General features: G+C 39.3%; 1 pseudogene; it reads left to right on the forward strand.

Moving 5' to 3' along the window:
- The first annotated feature begins 17,710 nt into the window (after positions 1-17,710).
- On the forward strand, positions 17,711-19,642 carry LOC149144227 (DELLA protein GAI-like; annotated as a pseudogene).
- Positions 19,643-21,531: the final 1,889 nt, after the last annotated feature.

Genomic DNA, 21,531 nt, shown 5'->3' on the forward strand with positions numbered 1-21,531 from the left:
TTGGGACTTTAGAGAGGATGAATCCCAGAATCTCATTTGGTAATGAGGAAAACTTGTCTGAAGGTACCGGCATGATGATGTTTGACAGTGTTAAACTTATTATTACTGCGAAACCTGGGATGTGGAATGAATGGACGGAGAGGTGGAAGGGAGAGCTGCTGGAAAGAAAAACGCGATTTTATAGGGGGAGGGAGATTGTGAATATGCAGCAACGTGGGGAGAACCCGATGAAAATTGAGGGTCAGATGTATTTCTATTTAGGATGGTCAAACACTCGGAAATTTAGGTTGTCAATGCCGGAACTTAAGAAAATAGATTAAAATAAAATAAGTGATTAAATGCTAAAACAGTCAAAATCTATAAAAAAAAAATTGAAATTTCAATGTCATTATAGGGATAGCAAAGTGGCCTCATATAAATCACAAAAGTGGCATAATATCAATTTAATAATAAATGATGAATTTTACAAAAGATTTTTCGGCGAAGATTACATGAAACACCATTTGTCGACGCGTATGGAACCAACTAGTGTGGTTCATGGTCAGGACAAGTTGAAGAAACAGATCCAGTTTAGCACGTTAAATAGACAGAGCAGAGCCTCTAAGGGCTAAAATTACCAACAACTACTTTTGATAGTGGTACCGGGATCAAAACCTTTTTAATAATTTAAGGGAAAAAAGTTACCTTAGGGGGACCAATCCCTTAAAATAAATAAAAATAATTTTATGATAATAGTTAGTTAAAAATTATTAATAAATAATTAAAATTTTATGTTAAATTAGTATTTAAAAATAATTCATGATAATAGTTAGTTAAAAATAAATAATTAAAAATTATAAGTAAAATTAATATTTGAAGGAATTTAGTTAATGTCACGCTCTAATACATGCATAAAAAAAAAAAATTTGACATGGGCAAATATTCATTTCCTAGACCATATTATATCAATGTATAATCCACGCGTAATGTGATCATTCTAGAGTTTGACCATATACTTATGTAATAAAGTTACAGCATGTACATAAAACCTGTTGTCTTGACACACTCATATACTATTGCATAACATGCACTTCATGATCATCACAGTCATTACTCATTTGATTTACAATATTAGCTGTACTCGATTACATGTACAAATAAACATTCGACTTCCTAGCTAGATATCAAAGGTTTTCTTATATATAAATATGGGCTTCATTGTAGTGGCGGTCATGGGTTTACTGCCATGACAGGTCTCGGTTACCAAGGCTGGCTCCACCTTAAATGTGATCTGATGGTTGATCGACCCGTGACTGGTTAACTTGCTCCTTGAGATATATGCGTACAGGTAAGGTACTATCCTTTACAGCACTGGTTTACTGTGATTCATCCACCTGGCATGATCCACGGCTCACAATGTTCTGTCATGTGCGGTGGCGTGAACAAGTGTTACGAGGCTGGCTCCTCGGTCTTACCAATCGCGCGCCCAAACCCTTCCGGATCCTTCTCCATGATCGAACGGCGGAGGCAGTCTTACCCAGATCAAAGGCCGAGACTATGCCACGAGGCGAGGTCTTGCAAGGGATATTTAAGGTTCATTTTGCATTGGTTGGTTATTATTTTCATTCGGGGTCGAGTGCTTGGCTGCTGCAGTCTTCGGCTCTTCTGTGCTCGGCCGAGGACTTACAGATACTCACCGCACCAGGGTTCCACCTTCCACCAAGGCATAGGGAACCTCTACAACCCACTGCTCAGGTTAAGTCGAGCTTCGAAGAACAGTTTAGATTTTACATTTAAATGCTTTTGATTTTATTTCGGTTAATATGTTTTCTCAGTCATCGGTCTCCATGATTTTTGCAGGGAAGGCCTTTGGCGTCCAGACAGCGTTTGGAAGAGGCTCCGACTCCCCGACCTCGTCCATCCTGCCACAGGTATGAGCACAACCTCATTCTTAGAGTTTGTTTTCAGTCTTCTCATCTCGGAACAGTGGCTAATCCTCTGTTCTGCTGAACAGGGATGCCGAGTCCCTTGCTTTCGAATTTCTCCCTCCGCTATACGACCAAGGTTTTCATATAACGAACCTGTATGGTTCAATCCTTCGTCTATTGGATTATTGTGTCTTAGTCTTGGTATTCAGGCTCTGTTTAAAGACTCTTGTTATGACGGCCTCTGTCTAGGCTTTGTTCACTGAGTAATTGTATATTTGCACAGTTATCATTTATTTGGTTGCTGACTCACGGCATACTGTTATTCAAATACAATGTTGACTTTTATTAAGCTGTCCATTGGGATTATGTTCATTTCGAGCTCGTTTGTATATTGCAAGTATTTGATTTGATTAAGCTTCGGTATTACCTGTTCTCAGCATAGAAGCATTGTTCCTTTCTATCAATATTGAGTCCGTCTATGAGTTACAGGTCCATGATTTGGTTTAAGCTCTGATATAAACTAGTTGCCTGGTATACGATTCGATACCCAAATTTATTTGCTAAGATTCGACTATGGCGCTCCGGCCGTCTCGAATAGGCTTCAGCCCAGCTCATTTAACTTCTTCTGAGCGAGGGTTTTACTTAGCAGGCTCTAGCCGAGACTGTTTGTAACCGCGGTTACCATACAGTCATCGGCATACCTATTTCTTTAAAGTTATACATATAAATTCTGAATGCGTATAATCTGTTGTTGTTAAGCTGCGCATGTGAATATTGTCATAGTGTTCTAGTGCTCCGACTCAGAGGTTCTTGCGAGCCCTTGGGGTTTAATGTGTGTATACACTCTTTTGTCTGTTGAATAAGGTAATATCTATCGGGTATATGTATACCGGTTTTGCGAGACTTACCAATCTCGTCCTATATACTAAATGTCACAATGTTATAAGCATAATACATTTTCTTGCACATAGTGTCTGTTTTGTTCTTTTTGATTTTGTATGAAATAAAGTATTCTGCTTCTTTTCCGCGGCATGTAAATCTAAATAGGGTTTTATTACAGTTTCACCTCTGTTCATATTTCTTGCTGTCTCTGTAATAACAAAACTTATTTATTCAACTCCTCTACTGTTGTTTGTCTAAATGAGATATGCAAGGGTTTAATATTCGTTTATTCAGATTGCAATGTCTCGGTCTCTATCTAAAATGCAACAGCTATTGTTCTTTCTTATTTTCAGCTATGAATGACAGTCAAGCGATTACACTGTACCAATCTTTCTAGCACAGAATAGTGTATCTTTTAGCATAAGACCACACCAGAGATAACTCAATAAATAAATGTACACATAGTAGGCCATACCTGTTCCTGTACAAACCTACTTGTATTGTTGTCAATCCACCCGTCCGTAGGAAGAATTCTTCTTTGTCCTTCCACCCCCAAGCACTTGCAGGTCCTACTCGACCACAATTACACTGGTCTCGCCAGTAAACGCTATCTGATCCTAACCAGACATAGCGTACACAGGAAAATTCTTTTCCTCTTATGCCATCTAATCCTAACCAGACATAGCATGAATATTTTCTTTCTTCTCTGCCATCTGATCCTAACCAGACTTGGCATTTTCCCCCTTTTTCCTCTGGGGTCTCAACTACCTCAAGGTAGTTAGGGTTCCAATGTAACTGATTCCTCAGTTACTAACCATGATTAATCATAACTCAGTTCAAATAGTACCAACACAATTGTCTTTCATTAACATAAAATTAATAACAGGATTATACATATTTTTCAAATAAAGTCTTTGTTCAATAATTACTTTCACTATTTACTAACATTAACTTTTCACAAGGGATGTTACATCTCCCCCTCCTGAAAGTCTACATCGCCCCGATGTTGCTGTTCATCCAAAAACAGTCTGGGATAAGTATCCCTCATCATTTGTTCATCTTCCCAGGTGGCCTCTTCAGGCCCAAATTGCTGCCACTGCACTTTAACCTGGCTGATGACCCTTTTCCGTAGCTCGACTCTTCTCCGATCTAATATGTTCACTGGTTCGACCAGGAACTCTCCTTCCGGTTCTACCTGAAACACATAACAATTAAATCAGTTGCTTACTAGTATTCTATTTCAGTTTACATTATATAACAGTCTTCCCTTACCTGAATGTCCTGCCAACTTATTATATGCCTAGGGTCATACACATATCTCTTTAAAACTGATACATGGAAGACATTATGGACCCGAATATGGCTGGGTAGGGCGAGTTGGTAAGCTACCAGCCCTACTCGTGCCAGAATTTGGAATGGTCCACAAAAACGCGGTGCCAATTTGGCACAGGCATTCCATTGGAGGGTACTTTTCCTAGCTCGAATTCTGATGTACACATGTTCACCCACTTGGTATTCTTTAAATGTTCTCTTCCGATCTGCAAAATTCTTCTGCCTGTCCTGTGCCATCTTTAGATTAGCTCGAACTTTTTTCACCATGACCTCCATCTCTTCCAACATCTCAGGACCCAGCAAGAATTTGTCCTCCGATCCACCCCAACTGGAGGGTGTGCGGAATTTCCGGCCATAGAGTACTTCGAATGGGCTCATCTTCAAGGATGAGTGGTAGCCATTGTTATAGGCGAATTCCAATAGATGTAGATACTCCTCCCATCGCGTAGGTTGCTGCATCACATAAGACCGCAGCATGTCCTCCAACACTTGATTCACTCGCTTAGTCTGTCCGTCAGTTTGCGGATGATATGCGGTGCTGAAGCTCAATTGTGTTCCTAGACCTTCAAATAAGGTCCTCCAGAAAGCTGAAGTAAATTTAACATCACGATCAAATATTATTACTTTCGGCAGCCCATGAAGTTTGAATATATTTTGCATAAAAATGTTTGCAATTTGAGCTGCACGATAAGTGGATTGAACCGGTATAAAGTGAGCTGACTTGTTGAGTTTATCCACTACCACCATTATAGAATCATTATTCTTTTTGGATCTCGGCAAACTGGTAATAAAGTCCATGGTTATGGTCTCCCATTTCCATTCTGGTATGGGTATTGGCTGTAGTAGTCCTGCAGGATGCTGATGTTTAGCCTTCACCTGTTGACACTCCAAACAGCGCGCCAGGTATTCCACAACATCCTTCTTCATGCCTGGCCAGTAGTACTCCTTCCTTAGTGAGGTGATTAATTTCTGGTAACCAAGATGTCCTGCATAAGGACTTCTATGATTTTCATCCAGAATCTTTTCTTTAATACTGCTCTGATTGGGTATATAAATCTTCTTCTGATAGCACAAAATGCCGGCTGTATTCAAGGTGTAACCTTGTTGTATGGAACGGGTATCTGAATTCTGCACTAAATGCTTCTTTTGCAAATAAATCTGATCTTGCGCCGCAGCCTCCTCAATCTCTTTGTCAAGAGTGGACCATCCTTGACTGATACCAATCTCATAAATGCAATGCACTTTTCGGCTCAGTGCATCAGCCACTCTGTTCTCCTTTCCCTTTAGGTGTTTAATTTCGAAATCGAAATTTCCCAAAAAGTCCACCCATCTTGCTTGTCTTGCGTTTAGAGTGGGTTGACTAAAGTAACTAGTCAAGCTGTGGTGATCTGTCATTAGCAAAAATTTCCTCCCTACTAAATAATGGCGCCACATCTTCAAAGCATGGATCACAGCGGTTAATTCCAGATCATAGGCAGAATATTTCTGCTCATGCTCTTTCAACTTCCTGGATTCATAGGCAATCACTTTACCTTCCTGCATTAGCACTCCACCCACGCCCTCCTTACTGGCATCTTACAAACTACATACTGCTTTTCGGGATCTGCCACACACAACAGAGGTGCTGTGGTAAGTAAATGCTTGAGCTGTTCGAAGCTCCGCTGATAGTCTGCTGTCCATTTAAACACTTTTCCCTTCTTTTCCAAGGAGGTAATGGGATAGGCAACTCTAGAAAAACCTTCTACAAACCGCCGGTAATATCTAGCCAGCCCCATGAAAGATCGAATATCTGCTACATCCTTGGGTGTAGGCCATTCCATTATAGTTTTAATCTTTTCGGGATCTACAGCTATACCTTCCTTTGTAATAATGTGACCCAAATACTGGATCTGTTCTTTATAAAAATCACATTTGCTGAATTTTCCATATAATGGATGCTCCCGTAAAGTCTGTAACACTATCCTTAAATGTTCCTCATGATCTTTCTTATTCCGGGAGTAAATAAGTATATCATCAATGAAGATCAATACAAATTTGTCTAAGTATTGATGAAATACACTATTCATCAAACACATGAATGTTGCAGGTGCATTAGTTAATCCAAAAGGCAGTACCACAAACTCGTAATGTCCGTAACGAGTACGAAAAGCTGTCTTGGCTATGTCCTCATCTTTGATTCTGATTTGATGGTAACCTGATCTTAAATCGATCTTTGAGAAGATGGTCGCCCCCTTCACCTGATCAAACAGCTCGTCAATGCGGGGTAGTGGATATTTGTTTTTAACTGTCAGTTTATTCAGCTGTCTATAGCCTATGCACATTCGCAGAGTCCCATCCTTTTTCCTCACAAATAGCACAGGAGCTCCCCAAGGAGAGACACTGGGGCGGATGTACTTCTTTTCCAGCAACTCTTGCAGTTACATTTTTAACTCAGTTAACTCCGGCACACTCATCCGATAGGGTGCTCGGGACACTGGGGCTGCTCCGGGTATCAGCTCAATGGTGAAGTCCAAATCCCTTTTGGGTGGCAGCCCTCGAATTTCTTCAGGAAATACATCTGCAAAATCTTGCACTATTGGTATATCTTTAACAGTTGCAACCTTATCCACAGAATCTGCAAACCCCACTTGTACTACATAAATCTGGAACTTATTCCGGATACACTTAACCAGCTGTGAGGCTATGATTAGCCGAATCTGCACTGGTTTCTGGATGCCTTGAATCTCTTTTCCCACACCCAGCTCATCTCGGTAAGAGACTGTTTTTGTTTTACAATTAATTACAGACCACCGTCGTTCCAACCAGTCCATTCCTATCAGCACGTCATAGGAACCAAGAGGGAGTACATTTAATTCAGTTGTTATTGTTTGGCCATCTAACCTTAATGGGCAGTTGCTGACTTTAGTTAGTACTCGTCTTTTGGTCCCAGTGGCCAGCTGTACTAGCCAAGGGCTTTTAAACTTAGTGGTCTGCAAACCACAGCTTTCCACAACTTTGGGACTTATATAGCTTAAAGTAGCTCCTGGATCTACTAAAATAGAAACTGTTCAATCAAAGATCCTACCTTCAAACTCTATCATTGTTGGCTGGTAATCAGCTTGTCGATCCTCCAGTGTTGCATTTATTCTGGGCATAGATCGAGCCACATCCCCTACTGTTGAAGCTTCATAGATCTGGGACAGCTGATCACTGTCCTTCCGATGAGGGCAGTTTCTAATATAATGGGGTCCGCCACAACCCCAACACTGAACAGGTGGCCGAGCTGAGCCTTCATTGTCCAGTCTAACTTGTTGTTCACTGTATTTGGATTCTGCAGGAGGCTTGAATCTGCTCTGAGTTTTAGCTGAATTTTTAGTATTGGCTCCCTTCGAAAATCCTTTCTGAAAACTGCTGCGCGCTCCCTTGCTACCCGTAGGCATTTTACTGCCCCGCTTATCTGTCCAACGCTTTCCAGAAATTTCTCCTTTGGATTTGTTCTGCTGATAACACAGTCTTGCTTTTCGAATAGCTTCATCCATGGTTTTTGGATTATCGAACTCTATCCTTTCTCACATTGTCAGAGGTAGACTACTAACGAATCTTTGTACCTTAGCCTTCTCTTCACGAATATAGGGTACGTAACGAAGCAGGGATGTGAACTTAGTTACGAACTCATAAATGGTCTGTTGTCCAAGCCGCATATCATGAAATTCTCACGCTTCTTCATCATAAAAGCGTTCTGTCAAATACTTCTCCTTGAAATATCTTTGAAACATTTCCCATGTCACATCTTGTTCACTCACTCCCCGCACCATAGCGTGGCTTTGGCCTGCAGCTGGAATATAGCCAGCCTTGCCTTAAGATGATGATCATATTCATACACTTGAAAATACTTATTCATATTAATTAGCCATGCCTCTGCAGCTTCCTCTGATTCCCCGTCGAAATGAGGTGGTTTAATTTTCCGAAACTCCCCTTGTAGTTCCATCCAGGGTCCTTTTGGGGTTTGAATTTCAGAAGCATTGACAGACTTCTCTCCTTGCGTCTCTGCCCTGTCCTCTGTTTCTTCTGGTTCAGTATGATAGCTCTGTTCATCTGTTATTCTTGGTTGTTCAGGTCTCAGATGTGACTGCTGTTGATGTTGCTTATCAGATAAGCTTTTCAGGATCCTCTCCTGTTCAACATTCAATCTTGCGTTATCCTCATGCAGTCGGGCCATTTCGTCCTTTAACTCTTGCAATTTCCTCAATAGCGTCGAGTCAGTATTGCGGCCTGCTGCTCCCAGTTGTACCCAAAGCTTAGGATTTCCCTGAGGTTGTTCCATGTTATCTGGTGGTTCCAGATTTCCATAAGGAGCACTGTTTGCTCTTCTCATTCTGCTACTACCTGTTTCAGAATAACTTATTAAACAGATTTAATTTATCTTTGGCGTACTTCTGAGCTTTTATCATGATACTATTTATATTCATGTTACTGTAATTTTAAAATTTTTCCCAAAGGTCACAGAGTTGTAAACCTTGGGCTCTGATACCATGTTGTCACGCTCTAATACATGCATAAAAAAAAAAATTGACATGGGCAAATATTCATTTCCTAGACCATATTATATCAATGTATAATCCACGCGTAATGTGATCATTCTAGAGTTTGACCATATACTTATGTAATAAAGTTACAACATGTACATAAAACCTGTTGTCTTGACACACTCATATACTATTGCATAACACGCACTTCATGATCATCACAGTCATTACTCATTTGATTTACAATATTAGCTGTACTCGATTACATGTACAAATAAACATTCGACTTCCTAGCTAGATATCAAAGGTTTTCTTATATATAAATATGGGTTTCATTGTTGTGGCGGTCATGGGGTTTACTGCCACGACAGGTCTCGTTTACCAAGGCTAGCTCCACCATAATTGTGATCTGATAGGTGATCAACTCGAGACTGGTTAACTTGCTCTTTGAGATATATGCGTATAGGTAAGGTACTATCCTTTACAGCACTGGCTTACTGTGATTCATCCACCTGGCATGATCCACGGCTCATAATGTTCTGTCATGTGCGGTGGCGTGAACAAGTGTTACGAGGCTGGCTCCTCGGTCTTACCAATCGCGCGCCCAAACCCTTCTGGATCCTTCTCCATGATCGAACGGTGGAGGCAGTCTTACCCACATCAAAGGCCGAGACTATGCCACGAGGCGAGGCCTTGCAAGGGATATTTAAGGTTCATTTTGCATTGGTTGGTTATTATTTTCATTCGGGGTCGAGTGCTTGGCTGCTGCAGTCTTCGGCTCTTCTGTGCTCGGCCGAGGACTTACAGATACTCACCGCACCAGGGTTCCACCTTCTACCAAGGCATAGGGAACCTCTACAACCCACTGCTCAGGTTAAGTCGAGCTTCGAAGAACAGTTTAGCTTTTACATTTAAATGCTTTTTATTTTATTTCGGTTAATATGTTTTCTCAGTCATCGGTCTCCATGATTTTTGCAAGGAAGGCCTTTGGCGTCCAGACAGCGTTTGGAAGAGGCTCCGACTCCCCGACCTCGTCCATCCTGCCACAGGTATGAGCACAACCTCATTCTTAGAGTTTTTTTCGGTCTTCTCATCTTGGAACAGTGGCTAATCCTCTGTTCTGCTGAACAGGGATGCCGAGTCCCTTGCTTTCGAATTTCTCCCTCCGCTATACGACCAAGGTTTTCATATAACGAACCTGTATGGTTCGATCCTTCGTCTATTGGATTATTGTGTCTTAGTCTTGGTATTCAGGCTCTGTTTAAAAACTCTTGTTATGACGGCCTCCGTCTAGGCTTTGTTCACTGAGTAATTGTATATTTGCACAGTTATCATTTATTTGGTTGCCGACTCACGGCATACTATTATTCAAATACAATGTTGACTTTTATTAAGATGTCCATTGGGATTATGTTCATTTCGAGCTCGTTTGTATATTGCAAGTATTTGATTTGATTAAGCTTCGGTATTACCTGTTCTCAGCATAGAAGCATTGTTCCTTTCTATCAATATTGAGTTCGTCTATGAGTTACAGGTCCATGATTTGGTTTAAGCTCTATTATAAACTAGTTGCCTGGTATACGATTCGATACCCAAATTTATTTGCTAAGATTCGACTATGGCGCTCCGGCCGTCTCGAATAGGCTTCAGCCCAGCTCATTTAACTTCTTCTGAGCGAGGGTTTTACTTAGCAGGCTATAGCCGAGACTGTTTGTAACCGCGGTTACCATACAGTCATCGACATACCTATTTCTTTAAAGTTATACATATAAATTCTGAATGCGTATAATCTGTTGTTGTTAAGCTGCGCATGTGAATATTGTCATAGTGTTCTAGTGCTCCGACTCGGAGGTTCTTGCGAGCCCTTGGGGTTTAATGTGTGTATACACTCTTTTGTCTGTTGAATAAGGTAATATCTATCGGGTATATGTATACCAGTTTTGCGAGACTTACCAGTCCTGTCCTATATACTTAATGTCACAATGTTATAAGCATAATACATTTTCTTGCACATAGTGTCTGTTTTGTTCTTTTCAATTTTGTATGAAATAAAGTATTCTGCTTCTTTTCCACGGCATGTAAATCTAAATAGGGTTTTATTACAGTTTCACCTCTGTTCATATTTCTTGCTGTCTCTGTAATAACAAAACTTATTTATTCAACTCCTCTACTGTTGTTTGTCCAAATGAGATATGCAAGGGTTTAATATTCGTTTATTCAGATTGCAATGTCTCGGTCTCTATCTAAAATGCAACAGCTATTGTTCTTTCCTATTTTCAGCTATGAATGACAGTCAAGCGGTTACACTGTACCAATATTTCTAGCACAGAATAGTGTATCTTTTAGCATAAGACCACATCAGAGATAACTCAATAAATAAATGTACACATAGTAGGCCATACCTATTCCTGTACAAACCTACTTGTATTGCTTGTCAATCCACCCGTCCGTAGGAAGAATTCTTCGTTGTCCTTCCACCCCCAAGCACTTGCAGGTCCTACTCGACCGCAATTACACTGGTCTCGCCAGTAAACACTATCTGATCCTAACCAGACATAGCGTACACAGGAAAATTCTTTTCCTCTTATGCCATCTGATCCTAACCAAACATAGCATGAATATTTTCTTTCTTCTCTGCCATCTGATCCTAACCAGACTTGGCATTTTCCCCCTTTTTCCTCTGGGGTCTCAACTACCTCAAGGTAGTTAGGGTTCCAATGTAACTGATTCCTCAGTTACTAACCATGATTAATCATAACTCAGTTCAAATAGTACCAACACAATTGTCTTTCATTAACATAAAATTAATAACAGGATTATACATATTTTTCAAATAAAGTCTTTGTTCAATAATTACTTTCACTATTTACTAACATTAACTTTTCACAAGGGATGTTACAGTTAAAAACATCATCATTTTTATATAAATAAATGAATATAAAAGAAAGAGAAGGTCAAAAATCTGAATAAATAAATGAGAAAAATAGTATAAGTCAACTTAAAAATAACAAGAAACAAGAAAAATAAAATAAGTAAGAAAAAATAAATAATAAAAAAAGAAAAAAAATAAAAATAAAAAAATAAAAATAAAAATAAAAAATTAATAATAATAATAATAATAATAATAATAAATAAATAAATAAACAAATAAATTAGTAAGAAAGAAGATGGTAAAAAAAAAAATGAAACTAGGTCGAGAGCGTTGTGACCTAACACCAACTGATTTTCCAACGATCATCTCGTAATCTCAATAGAGATGATTGCTGGAAAATCAGTTGGTGTTGGGTCCCAGCACTCTCGACCTAGTCTTCATTTTTTTTTTTAGCTAATTTATTTATTATTATTATTATTATTATTAATTATTTTTTTATTTTTTTATTATTTATTTATTTTTTTTTTTTTTCTGACTTATTTTATTTTTCTCATTTCTTGTTATTTTTAAGTTGACTTATATTATTTTTCTCATTTATTTATTCATATTTTTAACCTTCTCTTTATTTTATATTCATTTATTCATATAAGAATGGTCCTGTTTTTAACTAAATTCCTTCAGATATTAATTTTACTTATAATTTTTAATTATTTATTTTTAACTAACTATTATCATGAATTATTTTTAAATACTAATTTAACATAAAATTTTAATTATTTATTAATAATTTTTAACTAACTATTATCATAAAATTATTTTTATTTATTTTAAGGGATTGGTCCCCTTAGGGTAACTTTTTTCCCTTAAATTATTAAAAAGGTTTTGATCCCGGTACCACAGTCAAAAGTAGTTGTTGGTCTTTTTAGCCGTTGGAGGCTCTGCTCTGTCTATTTAACTTGCTAAGCTGGATCTGTTTCTTCAACTTGTCCTGACAATGAACCACATTGGTTGGTCTTCAACTTGTCCTGACGATGAACCACACTGGTTGGTTCAAAACGCATCGACAAATGATGTTTCATGTGATCTTCGCCGAAAAATCTTTTGTAAACTTGATATGGATCACAGAAGCCTAAACTCTACTAATAAATGATGAAATTTGACCATATCAATTTAAATTATAACATAATAGGTGGGATAAAGAAAATCACATTAAGTTTAAATATTATTGTGCTGTAAAATATATCTATATAAAGTTATTTTTGTTCAAATTTATTAAATATGTTAATTTTTTTAATATATTATTTTGGTTTTTGAAAATGCTGTTATGTATTTTTTTTAATGAATTAATTTTATTTAATATGACGTGTAAACATAAATTTGTGTTTAAGATGGATATTGTTTCACTTTTTAAATATTTGTTGTGTATTATTTTAATGTATTTATATAATTATATTAATAGACGTGTTTATTTTGGAATAGAGTTTTAGACGTGTTTATTTTGGAATATTTTTGGAATAGAGTTTTAAGAAATCTAAATTAATTATTAATAATTGTTTAGAGGATTGGAATTTAAGTATTTATATAAATTAAAAGTTGATATTTATCTCTGAAGAAGAAGTCTTGTTTTTTTTTTTTTTTTAATCTTTTTCCTTAAATTAATTGATTAAAAAAAATCTCATGTAAACAACTATAATATGAACTGAGTTTGGGTTTTATAGGCTAATGGTAATTATAACTCACCGTATCTAGCCACTAGCCATGATGTTGCAAAACCTTATTAAGAATCTCCCTCTTAAAGTTAAGATAAATCTCTATAGTTAAGAATCTTATTTCATGTTTTTTTTAAATACATATATGTTTAACTTATATATCTAGTATGAGAGAGATGTAATGTAATGTTTAACATTTTGACAAAGTCAAACTACATAAAAATAAAATTAAATTAAATAAATAAAGTTCAGTAAAAAGATTAATATAGTGTAATATAAACATTTTAATGGGGCCAAAATAAAGTAAAAATAAAAATAAAAATGGCCCATGGTATTCATGTTGAATATAGCTTATTTCAAGGGGTAAATTAAACCAGTCTAGATGCATCATCTACAAGGGATGAAAGAGATACAATTTCTTGATATGTAAACCTCTTTTAGAGTGAAAATAGACTTTATCCGTTTCGGCACTTGGTGTAGATCCCGAGTTAAATTAGCTATTATACCTTGTCATGAGAGGTGCTCCCAAGCTCAATATGGTAGAGATGTTGTAACCTAACCTAATGTAATATAACACAAACATGTTTAAAGTAAAATAATGTAAATATTTTACCTTCATCAAAATAAGATAAAATTAAAATTAAAATAACCCTATAAAAAAAATAAAAAACAGAGGGTAATGAATCATACTATAGACCTATGATATTAGTGTGGAATATAGCCTTACTATTGACATATGATATTAAGGTGGAATATAGCCTATTTAAACCAAGTTGTCTTTAGTGAGACTTTTTGTAAGCTTTTCCCATGGGTTTACCCAGTGTAATTTCTCAAAAATGCGGCAGGAATTTATTGAAATCACAAGCTAGAATTTTCAAGGTGTTGAATCCATTTATAAAACTAAAAACCAGTTTAAATAACACAAATCAAAATTTCACCTCAAAATTTTCAATTAAATACTAAAAAGTCCAAAAAATCACACTAAAAAAATCTTCTATTTAAAAGTGGAAATTATGATCATAAATCTGTATAACACTTTCTAACCTCCATCAACTCCTCCAAAAATATTTACTTGCAATAGCTATCTCAAATTTTTTTAATTCATAGATTCATTTAACATGACCAAATATTAAATTATTGGTACTTCGTTGTATCATGTGATAGGCATAAGTAATTAACTTCAACATTGTTAATCGAGGGGTTTGATCCTATTCCTTATGTTCACATGAATGTTTCCCCGACTCCACATACGTCATACCAGCCATATTTCATTATTTTAATTATGTCGTTGGAAAGAGTATCGTGTGAAGGTATATTGTTAACATGTTATTATATGCTTCAAAACTCTAGACCGATTCGTATCACAGCTTGTGTTATTTTTCTTTGAAACTGGAGTTATAATCCACCGCTACCTACCATTGTAACATTATTAAACTCCTTGTCATTGTCATGGGCTCTTCAATGGATACGTGGCTAGTGTTTGGAGATTAGGAGTCGCACAATACCATCCATAGATATGCCAGTTATCGGTGCTAGGGTTAGTTATCGGTGTAATCACCCAAATCCTGCTCCCTCCTCATGCCATTATCGTCTCCTGTGCCTCCAGAAGTACTACACACCAACGTTTCGAACCTTGGTCACTGTGATCATCAATTTTCTCTACCTCGAGGCTGAGGCATCACTAGCTAGGTACTGGGTTGCAGTTGAGTTAGACATTGTTGGAATTCCATTATGGTTTTCTTTTTGTTTGGTGCCTCAGGGTTAACGTTGTTCCTGGCTTGTCCACAGGTAATTTGAGCTAGCGTTTCATAGCTAGTTGCACGAACCATGTCAAGGATTGAGGTAGAAAAATTCTCTTAGCCATTGATTAGAAATTTAATCTCGGTCGTTGAAGACTCAACAAAAAAAGTATAAGAGGAGGCTGGAGAGTGAGTTCGAGACTCGCCAAGATTCATTAGTTGATTTGATTTTCTAGAGCAGGGTTTGCTCAAAAAATTCGAACAAGTCATCTAAGTTGCAATGAGGGGCAGTGACTGCATAGCAGAGAGGTAGAGATAGTGCTGAAGGACCAACAAAGAGATTGAGGTGGTTAGGCAGTGCCAGCAAGAGCCACGCAGAGGGCAAGAGCGACTGCGCAGAGGCTAGAAGGGCCTGCGTGGGTGACACAAAAGGCTAGAGAGCCAGCGCAAAATAGAAGAAGGTTGATGCAAAGGGTTTTAGAGTGACACAAAGGCCAGGAGGGCTGACGCAGAGCCCCACAGAAGCATTGGAGAGACTTTCATGGGGCAGACTTGTTGAATATCTGCTTCCGAAGAGAGGTATTACTGCGAGATAGAAATCTTTGTTGGGTCAGTTAGTTTGGCACCTTAGTTGTATTCAAGAAAGATGCTTAATAACAAAACCCTCAGAACTATTGAGCCAATTTTCCCAAGTTCGATTTTTCCGGCGATGATTGTCCAAAAATAACGGTATCGATTGTGTGTTTGTCTATTATTTCAGTTGATGATCTGTATATGAGTTGAGACTGTATTTGTGTTTTTCTTTTCAGTATTTATATGGTTAAACAAATTTTTAAGGAATAAACAATTAGGTGAAATAAACCAGATAATGCACGAGGAATTTCTGACGTGTTAGACTTACAAATTTCAACATGGTATCCGAGCGTTGTAGATCACAAGAGGACTGAAGGCACCAACATAATCAGAAGTATTTGCAGCTGTTCCGAGAGACAGAGCTGCTCCTAAGAAGAAAGCAACAAAGAAGGAGTGACACAAAGGGACCGCGTCATCATTTCGACCCAGAGAGAGGGCCAACGCAAAGGAAGAAAGAGGTAGAAGAGGCTCATGAATAGCTATGTCATCCTACTCAGTCAGGTAGGCTTGACGTGGTTGTCCAAAGGAGTGATTTAGGCCTTTGCCGAGATTACGCAAAGATAGAAGGCTCAGTTTCTTCAGTTGTTGGGGCACAGGTAAGTGTGGGAAGGTTATGGATTAAGAAGCTGGTGGGGTTCTATTGCTATCTAAATAGAACAGTGCCTAATGGGACAGAGCCAAGGTAGAGGGAGTCACTGCCTTGTCGAATTTCTAGCCAAGAAATCCAGATCCGAGTTGCAGTTGCAAAGAGGATCGGAGAGGAGCACATCGAAAGTTTGCGGGAATATTTCCAGCAAGGAAATCAAGACTCAGGGGGAGTCTAGGAGAGAAATTTCGGGAGGGAAGTCAAGACTTAGAGCAAGTCTAGGAGAAGAGTGGATATGGAAATGAATAGATTGAGGGATTAGGATGGGTTGGACGGGGCTTCCAACGTTGTCATCTGGAAGGCCAAGATCATGTATGTTCTGGATAGACATTACATGAAGGGCTTCGCTTTGAGAACTGTGGCTATCTCAGTCAACCCAACTAATAATGAAAGGTATGAGGGTTCAATGTCCAAGGAAAATTTACATAATCCTTGATGGGGTCAAGGATCATGTAGTACAACATATTGCCGAGAAGAACATGACAAGGGAAATTTGGGATACCTTAACGACATTGTATCAGGGCACTTCTGTGCAGAGGAAGACGCTAGTTGGAGAACCAAAGAGTTTTTTTTTGCATCAGATGGCAGAGCCATTGGAGTTGTGGATTCAGAAACCAGTTACCTGTGAATGAGGACATGATGCAATGATAGATCAAGGACAGTTTAAAATTTAAGGGGGGGAGTATGTAACACCCCTTCCTTGTGTACTACATTATTGTAAACCTAATCTATTTTAAATCTAGGTGTGATATCCTCCCCTGTGTGTTAAATGTTTGTAAGCCTAAGCTGAGGAAAGCTAGGTTTGACACCGTCCATTGTGGGTTAATCTATTCTGCACCTAAAGTGAGGAAAGCTAGGTTTCATACCCTCCATTGTGGGTTAAACTATTCTGCACCTAAAGTGAGGAAAGCTAGGTGATATGTAATATGAAAAGAAAATGTATTATTAAATAAATTAATAAAATAAATCACTTGGAGGGTGGAGCACCAAGAGAGAGGAGATGCTTGCCAAATCCCACAAGGAATGGGATAGAGATGAATCTTTCATGAGAAAGCTACTAGATGTAATTCTAGATAAGCTTGGATGGATTGGATATCCATCAGATGGATGGGAGATAAAGATCCATCGAACATAAAGTTGGAAATAATTAATTCCTACTTGTCTATGGTTGTAATTCTCCATTTGAGGAGTTTGTTCCTACATAATAGGGATTTAGTTTCTCCTAGTTTAGTGTGTGGTTGAGAGAATCTCTCAACCACACTACAATACGTCTAAGATAGCATTCCTATCTTGAGACTATTGATTGTATAAATATGTGTGTAATTCCCTTATTCATGTGAATAGAATATATTATTGAGCGTCTGTAATTTTATCTTGGTATCAGAGCTTCAGAGTCTTGTGAGGGCCTGGCCCCTCCTGGGCTGAGGGAAAATAATTGAGTGTATAATTTCATTATTTGTTTGTCCATCGAAATTTGTGTGGGTAATGAGCGATCTGCCAGAGTGGTGCTTATCTTGATTCGTACGCCTCGAGGAGGTCACAGTTAGGAGGTGCAAGAATTCAGCTGCTGGTGTACCAGCTGGGAAACGAACCTGGGTCTGTACCGTGGCAGGGTTCTGGATCTAAGGGAGCAAGCTATTGAGACCTCCTTTGACCGTCGTGCGCATAGGACCTTTTATGTTTCGAGCCATGGCATCTCGCTGCTGTTACTAGATGAGTCGAAGAAGACAATAGGTCAGCGGCTGGAAATCGATGGAGAGGAACGAGCTTATGAGAGCAGTGAGAAAATTGTTGTTAATATAGACGATCCGGACGGAGAAGACAAGGGTTACGTGCCTCCATTTTCATGGCGGAAGCTGTGGCTGTTTGCGGGGCCTGGATTTCACATGAGCATTGCGTTTCTTGATCCAGGGAATCTCGAGGGGGATTTGCAGGCAGGGGCGGTTGCAGGGTACTGCTTGCTATGGCTTCTGATGTGGGCGACGGGAATGGGTTTGATAATCCAGTTGCTCGCTTGAAGTCCAATCCGGGCTAGACCATCTGGAAGAGGATGTTACAGGAAGAGAGCAAAAGCGTTACCGTGTCTGCGACCCGCAGCTTTCGGAGCGAACCGTGGTAGTAATGGGGGCAGACCCGCACGAATCCAGAGTCTGTCTCGTGCACACGCTGATGGCCTGCGCAGAAGCGGTGCAACGCGGTAATTTGACCATCGCACGAGAAATGGTGAAAGAAGTGAGAATTTGGTTTTCTGCAATTTCATTTCTACCAAACCTGCCCTTATCTCAAATTCGCTCACTTCATAGCCAACCAGGCCATTCTGGATGCCTTCTCTGGGCACCAACAGGTTCATGTCATAGACTTCAATCTGAAATAGGGGATCCAATGGCCGGCCTTGATACAGGCACTGGCTCTTTGCCCCAGCGGGCCACCGGCTTTTAGGCTAACCGGAATCGGCCCACCCCAACCCGACGGAACCGATGCCTTGCAGGAGGTCGGCACGAGGCTCCACCAATTTGCAGAGTCCGTCAATGTAAAATTCTCCTTCCGTGGCTATGTTGCCACAAGCCTCCCCGACATCAAACCATGGATGCTCGACGCCCGGCCTGAGCTCGAGGCTGTTGCAGTGAATTCTATCCTTGAGTTCCATCGTCTCCTGGAGGACCCCATCCCCGGACGACCCAGTGCCATCGATCGAGTACTCGCTTCCATCTGGAGCCTGAAGCCCAAGATCTTGACAGTGGTTGAACAGGAGGCCGACCACAACCGCCCTGTTTTCTTGAATCGATTCACAGAGGCACTGCACTATTATTCCACAGTTTTTGATTCCCCGGAGGTGCGCGGGTTGCAGGCCCAGAGCGAAGAGCTGGTGATGTCAGAAGTCTATCTGGGTCGAGAAATTTGCAACATTGTAAGTGATCAGAACGGGTGGAAAGGCACGAACCTCTCTTGAATTGGAGCGTTCGCTTGAGAAACGCTGGCTTCTAGCCTATTCCTTTGGGATCCAGTGCTTTCAAGCAGGCCAACATGTTGCTCAGTCTCTTCTCAGGTGGAAAAGGATATAGGGTTGAGGATAATAATGGGTGTCTAACACTTGGTTGGCACAACAGACCTCTAATTGTTGCTTCTGCCCTGATGAACTCGACGAGGAATTCGACACTTTCCCAACTTCAAGAAGTTTTGAGATGGTTGAGGAGTGTTGCGGGCAGAATACAAACTGTGGTCAGAAACTTGGCAACACAGTGTGAAAGATTTCAGTCTCTCTTGAGCTGGAGAGATCCCCGTGCCACAACCATATTTGTCACCTTTTGTTTGTTTGCAGCCATAATTCTATATGTCACTCCGTTCCGAGTAATGTCCGTTATATCAGGATTTTATATGCTGCGCCACCCGATACAAACTTCCTTCTATTCCGCTTAATTTCTTCAGGAGGTTGCCTGCACGAACTGATAGCATGTTGTAAGGAGTTTGAGCAATCAATTCTGAGGTAGCCAGCGCAAATCAGTTGATGGGAAATCGTGCTGCGATAGGGTTTCTGTTGCTGAGGAAAGACCTAGCAGCAGCTGCATTCTTCATTCAAAGAAGAGAACAACTTTGTGGTAGATTTGAAGGAAAAAGCATTGTTGTTTGTGCATACTTGGGTAAATGTTTTTTTTGGGTGAAGTATTTTTTTAGAATTTAAATTGATATACATATTGAGATTAGCCACTTCAATATGAAGTTATTTTGTTAGAATTGGCTATTCTAACAAATGACAGGTTCATGGAAGTTCCAAGAATTTATTTGACAAAGATGCCCAAGATGTGAACAATGAATAGATGAGATAAAGCAGCAGCAACAACGGTTATGGTGGACAACAAAGTAGATTTTTGTTTGAGTTAGTGTGGCTTGTGGAATAGACTCCCTAGCATGTTATTGTAATAGTCATTGTATGTACCCAGAAACTCCAAAATGTGGAATCAGATGTAAGATTTTTAAAGGCATCTGAAAGTTCGTGGTGATCTTAAAACCACTTTGTAATGGTTTATGGTCAGCCTGAAACCATCTTTTATCACTTGAAAGTGAGGGTTGGTGGTGAGCCAGAAACCATCTATATAGTCTTTGTGACTGAAGTGCCTTTGTGGCTGAATCGCCTATGTGGCTTGAGGTGCCTTTGTGGCTGGAATCGTGGATGTCAATGCGTTGTTTGACAAGCTTGCCTTTGTGGCTGTGTGTACACGAGAGCTTTGTGCTCAATTGAGCAGGTGGACTGCAGAACACCTGGCTCAGACTCAGATGATTTTTTCTGAGTAGAAGGGGATTGGCATGTTTTTCGCGCTGACAGCAGCGCCAGGAAGGCCAACTAGTGCGTCTGTTAGGCCATTAATCGCGCCAATGGGCACGGGTTTTTTTTTCGTTCAGGATCGCGCCAATTCACCTTCAAGGGGATCCGCGGGATCAGAGAAGTTGAGGATCTGTTCGAGGGCGGCAGATTGTGTTTTTGGAGGTTTTGTACATGCAATTCGCCTGATGGTGGTGGATTTGACTATCATGACAAGTAGTCATTAAGGGGGGGTGTTGGAAATAATTAATTCCTACTTGTCTATGGTTGTAATTCTCCATTTGAGGAGTTTGTTCCTACATAATAGGGATTTAGTTTCTCCTAGTTTAGTGTGTGGTTGAGAGAATCTCTCAACCACACTACAGTACGTCTAAGATAGCATTCCTATCTTGAGACTATTGATTGTATAAATATGTGTGTAATTCCCTTATTCATGTGAATAGAATATATTATTGAGAATCTGTAATCTTATCTCATAAAAGCTTTGCGAGAGATAAAGGCAAGCTTTTTCTGTGAAAATACGTCGTGGGAGATAAAGACAAGATTTTCTGGATAAGACCTAGGCAAACGAAAAAATCCATAAAGCGGGATGCCGCTAATGGTAAATAAATCATGAAAGGGGGTATTAAATACCCATTGCATCCATCAATTGAGGACAGTTGATCCTTGGCAAGATGTTCGGCTCGGGGGGAAATCAGAGGTTATTCATGGCTTGGTGGTGGTGCTTCTCCCTCCAAGTGAGGTTTTAGTTGGCATTAGATGCATGGGATGTTTGTAGGATGATTCTTACTCTCTCTCTCTATTATAGTTCCAGTTTTTCTATGAGAAGATTTAAGTTTTTCTTGCCATGAATGAATGAATTGAATGAGATGTTTATGACTAAATTTCTGGTGTTTTCCTTCATTACAATCTGAGTCACTTGTATGAAATATGTTTATCTTAATCCTTACTTTGAAATTGTTTAATCCTTTATCTCAGGGTTACCTTT

Source organism: Pinus tabuliformis, chromosome X, assembly GCF_031772625.1.
Source record: "Pinus tabuliformis cultivar Carrire ecotype Pingquan chromosome X, CPIR1, whole genome shotgun sequence".
Classification (NCBI taxonomy): Eukaryota; Viridiplantae; Streptophyta; class Pinopsida; order Pinales; family Pinaceae; genus Pinus; species Pinus tabuliformis.